The sequence below is a fragment of the Perissodus microlepis genome, chromosome 1 (assembly GCF_051167445.1).
Source record: "Perissodus microlepis isolate ML-2025 ecotype Zambia chromosome 1, ASM5116744v1, whole genome shotgun sequence".
Lineage (NCBI taxonomy): Eukaryota > Metazoa > Chordata > Actinopteri > Cichliformes > Cichlidae > Perissodus > Perissodus microlepis.
The window spans coordinates 922,402-937,262 of record NC_140461.1 but is presented as its reverse complement, the minus strand read 5'-3'; the positions used below and the strand labels follow the sequence as shown (position 1 = coordinate 937,262).

At 48.7% G+C, this 14,861-nt stretch overlaps 1 protein-coding gene across 6 annotated transcripts in view; it reads left to right on the top strand.

Annotated features, from left to right (window-relative positions):
- Positions 1–5,501: 5,501 nt before the first annotated feature.
- znf536 (zinc finger protein 536) overlaps positions 5,502–14,861 on the top strand; it is a 199,424-nt gene continuing 190,064 nt past the window's right edge. For 4 of the 6 annotated variants that reach the window (XM_084925582.1, XM_084925547.1, XM_084925557.1 and 1 more), the window contains exon 1: positions 5,502–6,614. The gene's annotated coding sequence lies outside the window, so the exon portion shown is untranslated. Of the gene's footprint in view, positions 6,615–6,954; positions 6,975–14,861 lie in introns of those variants that run through there. The other 2 variants (XM_084925590.1, XM_084925574.1) reach the window with 2 other exon arrangements.

The following is a 14,861-nucleotide window of genomic DNA, read 5'->3' as shown; positions in this document are numbered from 1 at the left end:
CAGCATTTTTATACCGGGGCACCATAAAGAGATTAATTTTAGTGGTAGTCTTCCCACCGGGGAGTGAATGTAATCCTACAGCATTACAGAAAAAGGAGATGAGAAGGAGGCGTGGAAAGGAGTCCTACAGGACAGGATCGGGAAAGAAAAGGGAAAGAGGAAAACGCAGGGTTTGAAAGGAAAAGAGGAAGTGAAAATATGGGCGAACACGGGCAGAAGAGTAATCACGTGTGTCCGGCGGAGGTCACCACTGGTCTGCAGGTTCTAATTATGTGCTAATAGCCACTGAGGAGGTCATTTGCAGCCATTAGCCAGTGCCTGTAGGTAGTTAACGGCCCACAGCATAACCCGGCCTCCTTAATGTTCCCTACGAGGCCGTTAGCGCTCTGTCACTAGCCAGCTAGCTGCCTCGTTACTGCGATTAGAAACCAATTGATAGGTAATAGTAAAATATGATAGCACACTATCCAGGAAATATGGACTGTGGTGGAAAGGTGAGGGGACAGGAGACGGTGAGCTGGAGAGTGTCTGGGAGCGTGAAAACATCCAGATGTGTTCGCTGTGGAGGAGCCAGCGTCAGAGTCCCCCCTCAGGGACTGATTGATCTGTGATTAGTTCCAGTTTGTCTCTGATTGGTTTGATTTTTCAGAAAAACACTTTTACATTGTAGGTAAGTAATTCAAGCCTGCTGTGTGTTGTCACCTTGAAGTTACTCAGTTCAGACTCGGGAGCTGGTTAAACCTCCCCCCAGCATATTTCTCTGAGGATGACGCGAAAAACACCTGCGACTCATTTTAACTGCAGCTCGTGGAGACGACCTGTAGTGCTTACCTGTAGTGGTCACCTCAGGGGTGGAGGAGGAGCAGCTCGGACTCTAAAGCCTAGCTTATACTCACGGACAGCTGGAGACCCAGCGGCCGAATAACCTTGCCTGTTATACTTGTTGAAAGTCCGGTTGACACCTGTGCGCATGCTGGAGCATGTTATTTTCCACAGATGAGTCACAAGAAACAGGCAGGCGCGTGGACCTCCACCCGGAAAGCACGATTCCCACTTCAGGCTGAGGCGAGACGCCCTTCGGAATCTCATTTCCATCCTGGACGTCAGCTCGCGGTCACAGGCGAGGATGAGAGCGTAGGTTGTCTCTCAGGTGGTAGGCCTGGTTCTGTGCGAGGTTTTTTCTTCCCGCTGTCGCCGAGTGCTCGTTCATAAGGAGGCATCTTTACTTTTCACTACAAAGCACCTTGAGGTGACCGCGGTCGGTGTTATATGAACAAAAGTAAAGTGAACTCTTCGCGGAGCGGTGCGGCGTCCACGTCTGCTCCACCCTTTGAGAGCCGTGGCCTGGGAGATGCTCTTCCTCCTTCGGCGTTCGGTGAAGCCCAATCCAAAGCTGACCACATGTTTGCCAGGTTTCCCCAGTGATGAGCTCCTGTGGGAGGACAGTCTTGAATAAAACCAGGGGGGGCCTGAAGCTTTTCACATTTGTGCGGACGGTCACAAAAAACAAGTCGTGTCCAAACAGAACAAACAGATCACATTTCCTCTCCGTCTCCTCGCTGAGAGCGAGCTGGTACGCTCGGGGAGGGGGAGGGGGAGGGGGGGGGGGTCCCTGCTGTGACTTGAGTGTAATGGCCACACACGAGAGGCCCAAACTGGGGCTGTGATACATGAACACACAGAAATCAAATCAGTATCAAAACAAGGATATTCTAGACCTACTATGTGGAACATTGTTCTTAATCAATTAGAGTCAGATGGTTTCATTTAAATATATTTTATTTTTGCTCCGGGCAGACATTGATTCATATGATTTAAATTAAAATCACACTGCTTATCGGTCAAAGGCAGTATACTTCCTGCCGCTCTGCATTCATCAAGCCCAGACAAGTTTGATCTTGGGTATACGCCGTATCCGGGCAAATAAAGAAGTATAGCTCTCCCCGAAGAATCGCACATTGGTCTGTGATGAAACCTCAGGCCGGCCTCTAAATATTTGCCCGTGCTGTATTTGTGCGAGCGTTTCATTAACGATCAGAGCTGACAAACACGCACACTCGTTGACCCCAGTCATCGGGGGAGCGCCCAGTAGTGTGTGTGTTCGGTGTGTATTTGTTGAAAATGTAAATGCCTCACATGAGGAATTGATGTCAGCGGCGGAGGAGACGGACTGCAGTGGAAATGGATCTGGAGCGGTAAACATTTTCCATAGCGGCGCTCCTGGCTGTTATTTAAGGCCCTGTCAGAACTTGAAAGTGTAATTGATACAAATTCTAAAGTTTAATTTTTAAAGTTTACAGTCAGGGAGGGTTCAGGGCTTCAGATTGTTTAAAATTGCACTCACTCCCTTTTCATTATAGCAGGATAGTCTGAAAACATTTGTTCATCAAAGGCCTGCTACAAATTAGACTTTGAGAAACTCAATTTGAAGTAAAGAAAAGCATTTCTTTTCCTCCGGGGGAAGCCAAAGTCTTGGCTATGTTTGCATTTAAATCTAAACTGGGCACAATGTGTGGCTTTGGAGATGCATGCAGTCATCACAGCGACACACACACAGACAGAGACATGTTTCCCTCAGCGGCAGAAACTCTTGCTGTCATATTGCACCCATGCTCTTACACTGTTGTATCTGCTCCCAGATGAAATTAGCACGAGGCCTCTGGAGATGCTGACGAACAGGAGGCCATGTGGTAAATCTGGGCTCGGTGCGGGGCAGGCAGACACAGAGAGGCAGATCGAGATGGCCGGAGCGGTGGAATAACATCTTAATCTATCTGAGAGGCGAACAGTGGCCGGTCTGTTTTTGGAGCACGCTGTCTTGGACGACTCCCAAGCAGAGGGGCAGGGAGCGGAGCCATCTTCAGCTGCTAGTCACTAACATGGCAGTAATAAGGCAGCGATGACCCTCCCAGGACTGCCGGCCAACACTCCCTCTGCCTCCTCTCCCTTCAGCACAAACGCACACACACATAAAGGCAGCCTGTTCGACCGAGCCCTGAATACAGGACGCCTCCAAACTCTGTCCTCCCGGCTTGTTTACCGGCTCGCGGTCATTTTGAAAGGAGCCGTTAGCGATGCCGAGGGGTCGTTTGAACATGGCTGAGCCGGATTGAAAACGCACCTGACACCTGTCGGAGCCTGAAGTGTCATCTGCTCTGACCTCACACTAGTAATATTATTTTCTGAAACTAGAAATAGATTTTGCGCCAATTTGTCACATACGCATGGCTTCTCCTCTCTAACTTTGAAATAATCCAGATGTAATTTGATCAGAGGCTTTTTATTTTTATTATTTAGCATTGTCAAACTCACATCTTGAATAAATTCAAATAAAATAAAGGGAGTGAAACGTTTTTTTTTAAAATTTACTGTTAAATTCATCACGTTTGTGTGTCCCAGGTTGGTTTCAAATAAAAGACTTGGTGTTTAAAGTTTATAAAGGTTTGTAAATGGTTAAAACCATCAGAGGGACACAACAGGCCCCGAGGCAAAACCTGGTTACAGTGAAAATACGATTAACGTAAAAACATCCACCCTTAGAGGTCAGGGCGCCGTGCTGGACCTTTTGCAGATTCTTGTTTTGGGGCTTGCTTTGCTTTCCTTTGACAGCGTCGTGGGTGGATTGTCCTGCGTGTGGTTTCGAGCATCCATGAACACTGGATGTCTTTTAGAGCTGAAAGTGCTGATTATCAGACTGCCGACCCCACTGTGGACGTCTGGTTTTTGCCTTTGCGTGTCTTTTCTTTGCTAGCAGGAAAAAAAGAGATCAGAGTAAACACGTGTCTCACCGTTGCATGTATATCACGGGACTGATGATAAGGACACCGGCAGCTTTGATGAAATGTTGTTATTTTGTGCTTCTGGGATGTAAACAGCTGGCTGATGAGGGCGTGCCGCAGGGCTCCATCCTGGGACCACTCTTTCATTTAAAATACAGAGAGTTTTGGTGGTAGTGATGTTGACTATAATCAGCTTTTAAACCCTCTGCAGTTTGTTCTGTATGCTAATAAAAGTAAAGTAATTAACACCACTGAATCTCTCACACTGAATCAGTACCTCAGTACAAATACTTGGGCTGTTATTTAATATCTGACCCTCTTTTATGTCTCACATTAAGAAACACATTCAGAGAAAACTCAAGTTCAAGCTGGATTTTTCTTTTGATTGAGGTCAGAGACGTCCTGCTTTCACTCGCTGTCGGTGTTGGATTATTGTGATATTTATGTATTTGCTGCGTACTGTCTATTGTGGACGACTGAGAGTCATCACCAGCACTGAAGCTTGTACTCACCCTGCCAGATTATATACCGCAGCTAAATCAGTGATTTGATCTGCTTTGTCCTTCCACACTGTGATATTCTTATTTACAGAGATATTCTGGGTCTCACTAACTGACCTACATCCAACAGAAAACTGTCCCAGCACTGTTTCTTATTTCCAGCTGTCCCTGGATCTATTTCTGATTTTATTGACTATTTTTTTATTATTATTATGTAAATTTGTCCCTCCAAAAAAATCAACAAAAGTCATCATCTGAGACAGTCCGACATTCCTGTCATCACAGTGTAAATGTTTCCTAATTTCGGATGCTTTTGTATTTTCCTCCTTAGCTAATGTAGATTTTTGTTCGTGTGTTTATTATGTTTTGCTCTAATTATTATTATTTTTATTTTTATTTTTATTTTTTAACCTCTGGAGTTTTATTAAATTTAAGATAAAAAAAATAAAATTAATAAAATACTTTTGTTTGCCATTTTTTATTAGATAAACTGATTAAATAATGGGAAATATTTTAAATTCGTCTGACTAATTTATATTAAAACCATCGTAGTGATTTTCGGTTTAATTGTCCGGCGTGCACAGGCCAGCGTGTCGGTGTGTGTCGCACACGTGCACGCGCTGACGGTCCACCTGCACGCGTGTTTCTCGCGCTTCCACGTCGCCGTGCGTCGCGGAGAACAACACGAGTTTTGCGCATTGTTGTAAATTTGCATGCTCAAGTCCATATGGCCACTTCCTTTGGACCTGCTTTCCCAGCGCCGAAGGATTGTCAGGCCTGTCAGCCGATAAAGAATCACTTGACTTGCTATAACAAGTTCAAAAGGAGCTGATGACGCGCTGTTGATCCATGGAGAATCGGTAAAAGAAACACCCCTACTGCTCGCTGCTATCACTCCCATAGAGATAGCCCTGTTATTGATGGGGAATGCTTATGCTAATTTCTTGGGGGGAGGAGGAGGAAAAGTTTTTTATTATTATGTTGGAAAATGCTCAAGAAAAACGAAGAAAAGAAAGTGAATTCCGTGGGAGCATTTAGGAGCAGCATGGGAATCAGATTTTCATAGCGCATAATGAGGCAGCGAGCTGGTCCACTAATGTGTCACAGAGCTGCAAATATCTTTTAAAAGCAGGCTGCTGGCGGCCAGGGGCTGGCACGGGATGTTACAGCCTCTCTCGTTTGCCCCGTGGTTGGGATGAAAGCTGCTCGCCGCAGCTGCGTGTAGATTTCACGCGGTGAAAGTTGTCTGCGTGGAATTCAGAGAAGACGTAGAGGTGTTTGACTCCTGCGCGCTGTCACACTGACCGCTTCCATGTTCCTCGGCGTGACACAAGCAGCACGCAGAGGGGAGAAGATCACGAGAGCAGTGGCTGGGAGCTGGGAGGGGGGCTCTTCTGAATATGACCCCCAGATACCCCGCTGTGGGCCCACGTCCGGTTCCGCGGACATCTGATAGCATCTCAGGCGCTGACATTAATGCCTCTCTCGGTTCGACATTTTGAATAATCGAGGCTGTCTGCCGTCATCCCGCCACTAGCTGTCAGCAGCACCGCCTGCCTGCCTGTCTGTCCGTCCGTCTTATCTGCTCTTACATTGTAGAAAACAAGCTGTCCGTACAAGAGAGCACTTGATACTTTTTTATTATTACCAAACCGTTCCCATAATTACCCCATAATCATTATATAATCCTTTAACAAAGCCTCCATTGAAGCCCTGTCTTTTGTCAAGGCTGGGACACTGAATCTATAATTGCATTATTCAGTCTCTTCCACCCCCCTATAGAAGCATAATATATCCAAAGCACCGCGCACAGGCAGCCTGTAGTTGCAGTCGAGCCAGTGCGCGACGTCTTTCTGTCATGTGTGCTTTTTTTTCTTTACGCATCGCGTAAAAAAAGTTGTGCCAACTCGAAGTTGAGGTCTCCTGTTGGAAATCTCCCCTCCTCAAAGAAAACTCTTTTTTCTTTTTTCACTCCGGGCAGGGATCGCTTCCACGGAGCCGTGCGTGGAGAGCCATCCGTTGCAGTCGCGTTATCGATCTGTCATATTCTCTAATAATTCTCTTCTCTCGCGCGTTCAGGCACAAATAATAAAGCGTTAAAACATCGGCGCGAGTCCCCGAGGAGCGGCTTTGCGTGTGTGCGCGGGGATTGGCAGCACAACGAGGCTTATTTACATTAAATACGCCACAAGGTTACAGCGCAGATAGATGAGCGTCATTTTTAGCACTCGTTACTCGTGTTAAGCGGCGCTCAGGACGCAGAGCAGGAAACACTCGTTTATCCCGGACTTTCTGCGGCGAGGAGCGGAGGAGAGGACCGCGCGGCTCACCCAAGGTAAGCGATCCGACTTTTGGGAGCGGGGAGTGGGGACCCGCCGGGCTCAGTGCCGGAGAGCAGCCCGGGATTCAAACGTGTTTGTGGGACTTCAAGGTCAGAAACTCTCGGAGGTGGGCGCGAGGCGCTCTTCCTCCTGCCGGGGGAGAGGCGCCGAGGAGCGGATTATGGGCGCGATCACCGCCGGGCTCGGCAGCTGCGACGACGGAGCGGAGCGGCTCTTTACCGCGACGCTCACCGGGCGGGGAGGAGGGGGGCGGGCGTGCTGCTGGCCGGCGGCTCGGGGCGGCAGGACCGGCTCATACCGGCGCATCTGACGGGAAAGTGTCCGCAGGGAGGACCGAGCAGAACTCGTCAGAGGTGAGAGGAGCCGGGCCGGGCCGAGTCACCCCCCCGCACCCCCATGATTAGAAAAATCACAGCAATTATCGGAGCACCAGCACAGACTCTAACCCGCGGCGGGTTTCTGCTCCTGAGCCCCGCGTGTGCGTAAAGTGCGCGCGGCGGCGGAACCCGCAACTTTGCTCCGGCTCCGAGGCTGGGGGGAGTGGGGGGGTGCAAAGTTCCGGAGACCTGCCATTTTGTGCCGAGGTCGGCTTTGACCGACGGGGCACGTGCGTGATTGCGCACGGTCGCGCGCTGACATGGACATTTTTGGGAGCCGCTGTCACTGCGGTGTGTGTGTGTGTGTTTGGGGGGGGGGTAGTTGCACACAGCTTCTCCTTTAAAAATCATCAGTTTTTAGGATACCTGTTGTGGGGGGGGGGGGGGGTTCTCAAAGGTCCAGTTGACCCCTGAGCGTTTTGACAGGGGTGTGCACCCCTCTGTCTGAAAATAGTCGCTGTTCTCTGACCTTTGCTGAAGTTGACGCAGAAACAGAAAGTTGCTTCTTCCTCGGATCGATTTGAGAAGAGCTGAGATGCTGTCATTGTGTGAGGTACCTCAGGGCGGATATTATGACTGAACCGTCTGGGCGTAAACCCCTTTTGTCAGCTCCTCTCTGTCCCTCGCAAACATCACACGGACGAGTGTGTTTGGCCGTGCAGCTCCACATGTTGTCATTCTTTCTGCGTGAAATATTTGGGAAGACTCTGAGAAAAGGCCTCGCTCTGCAGGTCGGCCTGTCGGAGGAATTCCTGTGTGTGTCAGGCCTCGGTGGACTGTCAGTAATTTCTTTCATGTTCGTTTAGCTTTATAAAATAAAAATCATATAGGTTTCAGCCTCACATACCACTTGCTGATTAATTATCCAATTAATTCAAAGTGTTGTTGTCATTAAAAATAAGAATTCTCATGAAATATGCAAACATTATTTATCTTCACTTCACGGCAAATCACAGAGATTAATTCCTGTTTATGGGTGAGATGTTTAGTGTGAGATTTATTAAAGCAGAAACACACACACACACACAGATCTGACATTTTCCTGTGCTGCAACTTTCTGACCGATCGAGCTCGAAATGTGTCGTCGCCGGCCTCGCGTTAGTCGCTTCCCACCTGTGTCCATGTCAGCGTTGCCGAGGGGGGCCACGGGCCGTGACCGACAGCGGCGATACGCATCTCTCAGCCGCAAACGAGTGAGAAGGAAGTGATGAGACAGACGCAGGGGGAGAGGCAGAGAGGGGGAGCACGGCAAAGGATGGGATCCAATCCGTCCTCTCAGCTGCCTGTCAGTCAGTCGGTCCCGCGGCTGAGGAGACCCACTAGGCAGAGGCAGCAGCCGCTGTTGTCAGGCCGACACTCGCCAAATTATTTGACGTGCACACAATCGGACTTGTGGGAAAGCAAAGAAAAAAACACACACAGTGAAAATCAGAGACACCCGAGCGCCATGACAGGAACACACAAAACCACATGCATTACATAACGCAGCAGTCCTCAGGACGTCTGCGCAGGCGGTCGGACAGACTCGAGCGAGCCGCAGCTCCCAGCAGCCGCCTGCCTCGGGTAATTATGGGAGAGGGCTCCGGTGGTGGGCAGGTGGGATGGGGCCAGGTGCCGTCAGCAGCCACACGTTAAATCATATGTGTAGCCCGCCCCCCAGACACCCCTGCCACCCTGTTCCTGTGTGGTACCTACAGGGCAAGGCTGAGATACTGACATCGTCCTCACTCTACTAACAAGGAGCGTGTGTGTGTGTGTGTGTGTGAGTGTGAGTGTGTGTGTGTGTGTGTGAGAAACACAGGCCGTGTCGAGCTTCCGTGACCTTGATTTTCAGAGTTCAAGCTAGAGAAGAAGAAGATGCTGTTGATGCTGATCTGACACACACACACACACACACACACTCACACAATCAAATCTGGGATGTGAGCGACAGAAATGTTTTTTTTTCTTGTTTTTTTTGTGAAATGAATTTTTCACTCAAACTTTTATCGGGAGCAGGAATTCTGAGTTTTCCCCCCGTGAGAAAAATTGGAGGATGTAGGAAGGCGTTTGACCTGTTTCTCATAATTTAGCATTTTTTAGGATCTCATTGTGTTGATGGAATTTGTAAATAAGTAAACCTTTGAAACTGCGATGATTCCACGTATTTTAATGTAAAGCACATATTTGTCTGTGTGCATGGGGGGGGGGATAAAAGCAGCTCTGCGTCTTCTCTGTAAATTAACGGCAGTTTGAAAAATGAGCAGGAAATAAATTTGCTCTGAAATGTGAGTGAAGGATCGGTGTGCAGTTTTCCCGTGTTTGCCCCGAGAGCTCGATAAGAGTCGGGAGGTTGAGAGCTGGAGGAGCAGCGGTGCGGGGGTGGGTTAGAGGGGGGTAATCATGGCCGTCAGTTTGATCTAAGAATAAAGAGTGTGGGGCAGATGAGGCGCTGACAGATAGGCTCGACTCAGTCCTCTCATGCCGGGGTGCCATCGCAAGGAGCGTCTGCCTGTCTGGGCGGCCGAGGGGTGGGGGGTGGGGGGGTGTTTTTGTACTTCAGATTTGGAGACCCGCCTGCTCGCAGGTCGCTCAGAGCCCAGGTGCTGCTGCGGCCTCGTCCTCCATCAGCAGCAGGAATGTGGTGAAAAACTGGAACGCGTAGCCGTGAGATTCCTCTTTGTTTGCCGCGGCTCCCCGCTGAGCCCCCCGCCCCCCGCCCCCGGCGTTATTAGGGTTTTACAGAGTTTGGCTCCACTTTGGTATTATTTCTTTCTCCCTCAAAGTTCGTTAGCATTTTGGATTTAAGAATGCGGCGCGCGACGCCAGGGCTGTTTTCCCGTTTGATGTGTCAAACGGCACTGTGTTTTCAGCCGTGTCATTTCCACAGACAACAGCTTAACACAAACCGGCACGCACGCATCAATCACAGGTCCTGAAGCAGAGAATTGTTCCTGCTTAGCATTCAGCCGCGCTCGGCTAAGACGGTGGTAAATACCTCCACGAGATGGAAGGTTAGACCCACTTCACACACCGGCTCTGACTGCGAGGCGCATGTCATGTCTGCTCTTTAGCTGCTGTGCGTCGTGGATGTGACCTCTGTAAACTTCCAGACCTCGGCTAATGAGCACGCCAAAGTAGCACAAGATGGAGGGAGAGCGAGAAGGAGGGAGTGAGGACTCCTGCACCTTTAATTATGATCAAGAGGTTTTCACCAAAGGACGGAGGCGTTCCAGTTCTGTTGCACTCGTAAATCTGGCCCCGGATGCCGTATATTGTGTCGAACGATTACTGTACACCATTATGGTGCATATTCGACTGCCTCTCCAGCACCTGATTTGCATAATTGGATCTTTAATGAAACTTGCCTTGTGGAACAAAAAATACAAAAAGAAAGATGAAAAAAAGTATGTGCGTGTGGGGTGGGGGGTACACACACAAACCAGCACCCCCCCCCCCCCAATGTTTGTGGTGAAATAAAGAGTTTTCAGGAGGTGATGAACAGGAGGAAGAGGCAGTGAGTGACCGTCTGCGTCCCGGGCGCTCGCACATCAGCGGCACGGCTACAAATCGGATGAGAAGTGGCTGTGAAAGCTGCACATTCCCAGCCAGGTCTCGCGGGTTAAGACTACAATAGCGGGATATTCTGTGGCCCGGGGGGGATTTCAGCTCCTCTGCTGTCGACACTCGTTGCACCAACTTGTTACTCAGGGAAGATGGCTCTTTTGTAGGAGAGCCGATTCCACGCTTGCCTGCTGGAATTCCTCTGTTGCAAATATTTTGACAAAGACTAATCAGCAGCCGTTGTTTTTTTTATTCTCCTTTTTTGTGTGGGGGGGGGGGGGGGGGCTGAGCTCCCTGCATCCTCCCGTTGGCCTTCTAGGCATGAAGGTTCAAATCCCACTGCTGCCTTTGCGATGGCGTGCGTCGCCCAAAACTGAGATTAAAAATAGATAAAGAAATTCACGTTTTCACGAGTGTGTCATGAAAGAGAGGTGCTCTCTTATTTCTGCTCTGAGAGCGCCTCCACTCCAGAGCGGGACAGCTAATCGAGTGCTGGTGTCAAAAAACGGCCAAACAGCGGCGGCGGTTTCTCCCTCGCTCTCCGTGTGAATGTGTTTCCACTCGACGTCTGTGGGAGTGGATCATGTGTCAGAGCAGTTTACAGGTGATTTGCAGGGCAGCGGCTCTACAGAGAGGTGCGTGGAAGGCGGGCAGGGTTCAAGTACCTCGGAGGCTCTGATCGCGCCGAACGGAGCAATCCCAGCATCTGAGAGGACCCTTCAAACGCCTCCTTATCGCGCTCCTCGCCACAGCAGCCTCTATCATCTCTCTATCCAAATCATTTTCCCCCTCCGTCATCATCATCTTTTATTTCGCTGCTTCCCATCCCTCCTGTCTCGCTGCCACACCGGACGCCGGTGCAGTCTCCTCCTCTTTAACAGATGTAGAAATCCTTTTTTTTACCACGGCCTAATAACAAGATCAGAGTGGAAACTTCTTTACTTTTGGTCACAAATCGGAATGAAAAACGACACACGTGATGACCTTTAATCACAATCAGATGTCTTTATTTTGTCCTGACAGGCTGATTTTTGACCGAGCGCAGCTCGTGAGACTGCTCAAGTTAAATGTGCAGCAGTGGGAGCGAACAGACAGGAGGGATGATGATGTGCTTAACGGTATCTGTGGGCTTCCTCCTGAACACGCTGCTGCACAGATCCTGCGAGCCCGTGCTGATAAATTCAGTTTGATAAAAGGCAGCGAAATGCCGGCCTGTCTGCACACCTCTCTGTGAGCGCCGGTGCGTTCGTCACAGCCGGTGGAAGTCAAGCAAAGGGTTTTAATGTCACATCAGGCTAAATTAAAGACTCAATCGAAGGCCGTGAGAGCTGGAAGTTTTTATTTGCAGTGACAGTGGTGTGCTTCAGCCGTGGCTGCTGCTGGAGATTACCAGGCCCCAGTCGATGCAGGCAGTCGTTTTACATTTTCTATTTGTCTTTTGGGAGTTTTGTGATTATTTGCTGCTCGTTTTTAGCCTCGATGCTCATTTTGTATCTGATGACTTTGAGCAGGGGGAGGGTGTGTGTGTGTGTGTGTGTGTGTGTGTGTGTGCGTGCACGCTCATTTTGAGTGTGGCATTATTTTTCTAATTTGCTATTATTATTAGTATTAATCAAGAGAAATTAGATATGTGCTGCATTAATCATCGACCTTCCTAATATAGCAAACTGAGGGAGCATTTAAGAAAAGGCTGCATTTAAAGCACGCAGCCACCCCCCTCGAGAAGCCCTTTAATACCACATCGCTGTTCTCCATTTATGCAAAAGTAAATAAGTAAACCCAAAAGGCAAATGAGCATTCCAGCTTTAAACACACAGCCTTCTGTAAACGCCTGGCGCAGCCGCGACCGCGTCTCCGAGCAAAGCTGCCGAGAGGCGAAGGATCCCCACTGAGCTTTTTTTAATTTGAAGCTAAATACAAATGCTACCTGTTTAGTTCTGCTTGTGTTTGAGGACAGGTTAGTCAGAAACAACTTCTTTCTAATTTTATGGGACATCTTTACTGTAAGCCTCGCTTAAATAGAAAACATTAGAACAGCTTCCAGACTGTGCAGGGCAATTAGGGAGGGGGTGAGGTGGGGGGTTCATCTTCTATTCATTTGATTTGTTCAGAGAGATTCCCCCAAAACTCTCTAAGTAATAATCTGAGATGTTTCCACACAGTGAAGCAGGACCAGACAGGGCCGCGTCCACGAGCTTTTACTGTGGTGCCCCCACCCCACCCCAGGCTTCTGGGAAATCAGAAGCATCTTACAAACAAACCCCCAACCACACATTCACAGTTTGAATGATAGCAGACCTTTCTGTGCACACTGTTATACTCTTTAACACAGTAATGTTGTTTTTATGAGCTGCAGTGGAGCTGCAGAAAAGCTGAATGAATGCTCGCATTTTTAAGGAAGGCGCTGATATTTGAACACTGTCAGTGAAATTATCTATTTTTTATTTACTCCCACTTTAAGGTGAACACCATTTATTCTAGAAGCTTTTATTCTGAAAAAAACAACAACAACCCAATTTCTAAAGCATCCTGTTATTGGCTTTTAATTGATTTCAAATGTGACACACTGCAGTATCTATCAGGATGTGACTTTAAACTTGAAGCTGAACTTTGTTTGCGTGAAACATTTAAGTTTCCTGCAGTGAGGTGACACAGGTGTACCTGTCCTACTGACACTTCCTGTTTCAGTCCCAAAGCAGCCAATCAGCTGCGGATGGTAAACGTGATTTTAATGAAGTTCATACAGAATATTTGATCCTTTCTTTTCCCTTTTTTCCGTCTGTGCACACAAACAATTCCACCTGCTGTTTTATTTAATTAGGTACAGCAAACGTTACCTGTGTGTGTGTGTGTGTGTGTGTGTGTGTGTGTGTGCGCACTCGTGGGGAGCTGTCAGTCTTTCATGAACTACTTTAAAAAGTGTTGTTCAAGGTGGGAACTAAATAGTGTTTATCTAGCACGTATCAGTGTTATTACTGGGGTCGGCTCTGTGATGTGCACGATTCCCCCGGCGACTCGCTCCTCGCTTTAAAATCTCTTTTTAAGTTGGGAGACGTTCCACGCTAACACACACCCGAACAGGTCTCCCGCATTTTCTGACAGTTTCTCTCAAATCAGCGTTTTAATCTTCATCTTTGTAGTGGCCCACCCCGGCTCCCTTTCTTCCTCCTCCTCCTCAGCTTCCTTTTTCTCTTTGTCTTTTTTCTTATTGTTATTATTTTTATGCGCCCTGATTGTGTTTTTTGCGTTCCTCTCTTGTTGTGTCGTTAACAGGGAGAGTCGAGTGGAAGCGCTTCGAGTCAGGCTCGTTTGTCAGAAGCGAGCAGGGAGTCGGAGTAAACATGCAGAGCATTTGCATGCGTGGTGTGGCTGATGGGCTCAGAGGGTGAGAGACAGACTGCATGCCCGCACGTCAGCGGGTTCATGTGAGATCCACTGAAGCCAAACTGCGATTGGTCGGCCAGGCGGCTGGTTAAGATTCAGATATCGGGCGAGCGTGTCTTTTGTCCCGCCCCTCCCTGAGCCTGGTTCTTCCTGTTAAAAGGGAGTTTTTCCTTCCCACTGTCGCCAAGTGCTGCTCGTAGGATGTGATCTGATGGAATATAAATAACGTTGAACTGAGCATCAGGATGAGTTCAAATGAGTTGTAGACTTTGGTGGTTGCCAGCGAAGAAATGGATGTGCATGTTCCCCTCGCTGAGCGCAGCTTTTTCAGACTCCCCTTTCACACTGAAGCTCATGGAGGACATCTTAAAGAGGCTCCATCATTTAAACACTCACTTCCTCCCTCCTCCCATCCAACTCGATGCTTCCACGCTCAAGGAAGTGCTTTGGCACAGAGGGAGAAATAAAGTCCACCTCAGGTCTGCAGAGCAAACCTCTCCTGGTTGGCGATCGGCCCCCGAGGGCTCGTAGGCTGAGGCTACATCCCCATGAGAGGAGGAGGAAGGCTGAGAGCGAGGAAGGAGTGTGAACAAGAGTCGGCCTGACCTCGGGTCAGTGTGGGTGGGGGGTGATGTTTACTGATATGAGCGAACGTGGTTACCTCACTGCATCACGGAAGCTTCTTTACAAAATAAAAACTTTGCTTCATGAAAAAATGTTGTGACTGACGCGATCATGCTTTTTTAATAAAAACTGGAAATCAGGCCATGAGTCTGAACTCTACAGAAGTTCACAGCGGTTATGTAGGAGCCGTGATGCTGATATGTTGTGCGTAAATCTGAGGTGTCGTCAGTTTCTGGCGGTGATCGTAGCTCCAGATTTACAGGCTGTGTGGCGTCGGAGCGAGGAGCGTCTGAGGAGGAAGCGTCGTCCTTT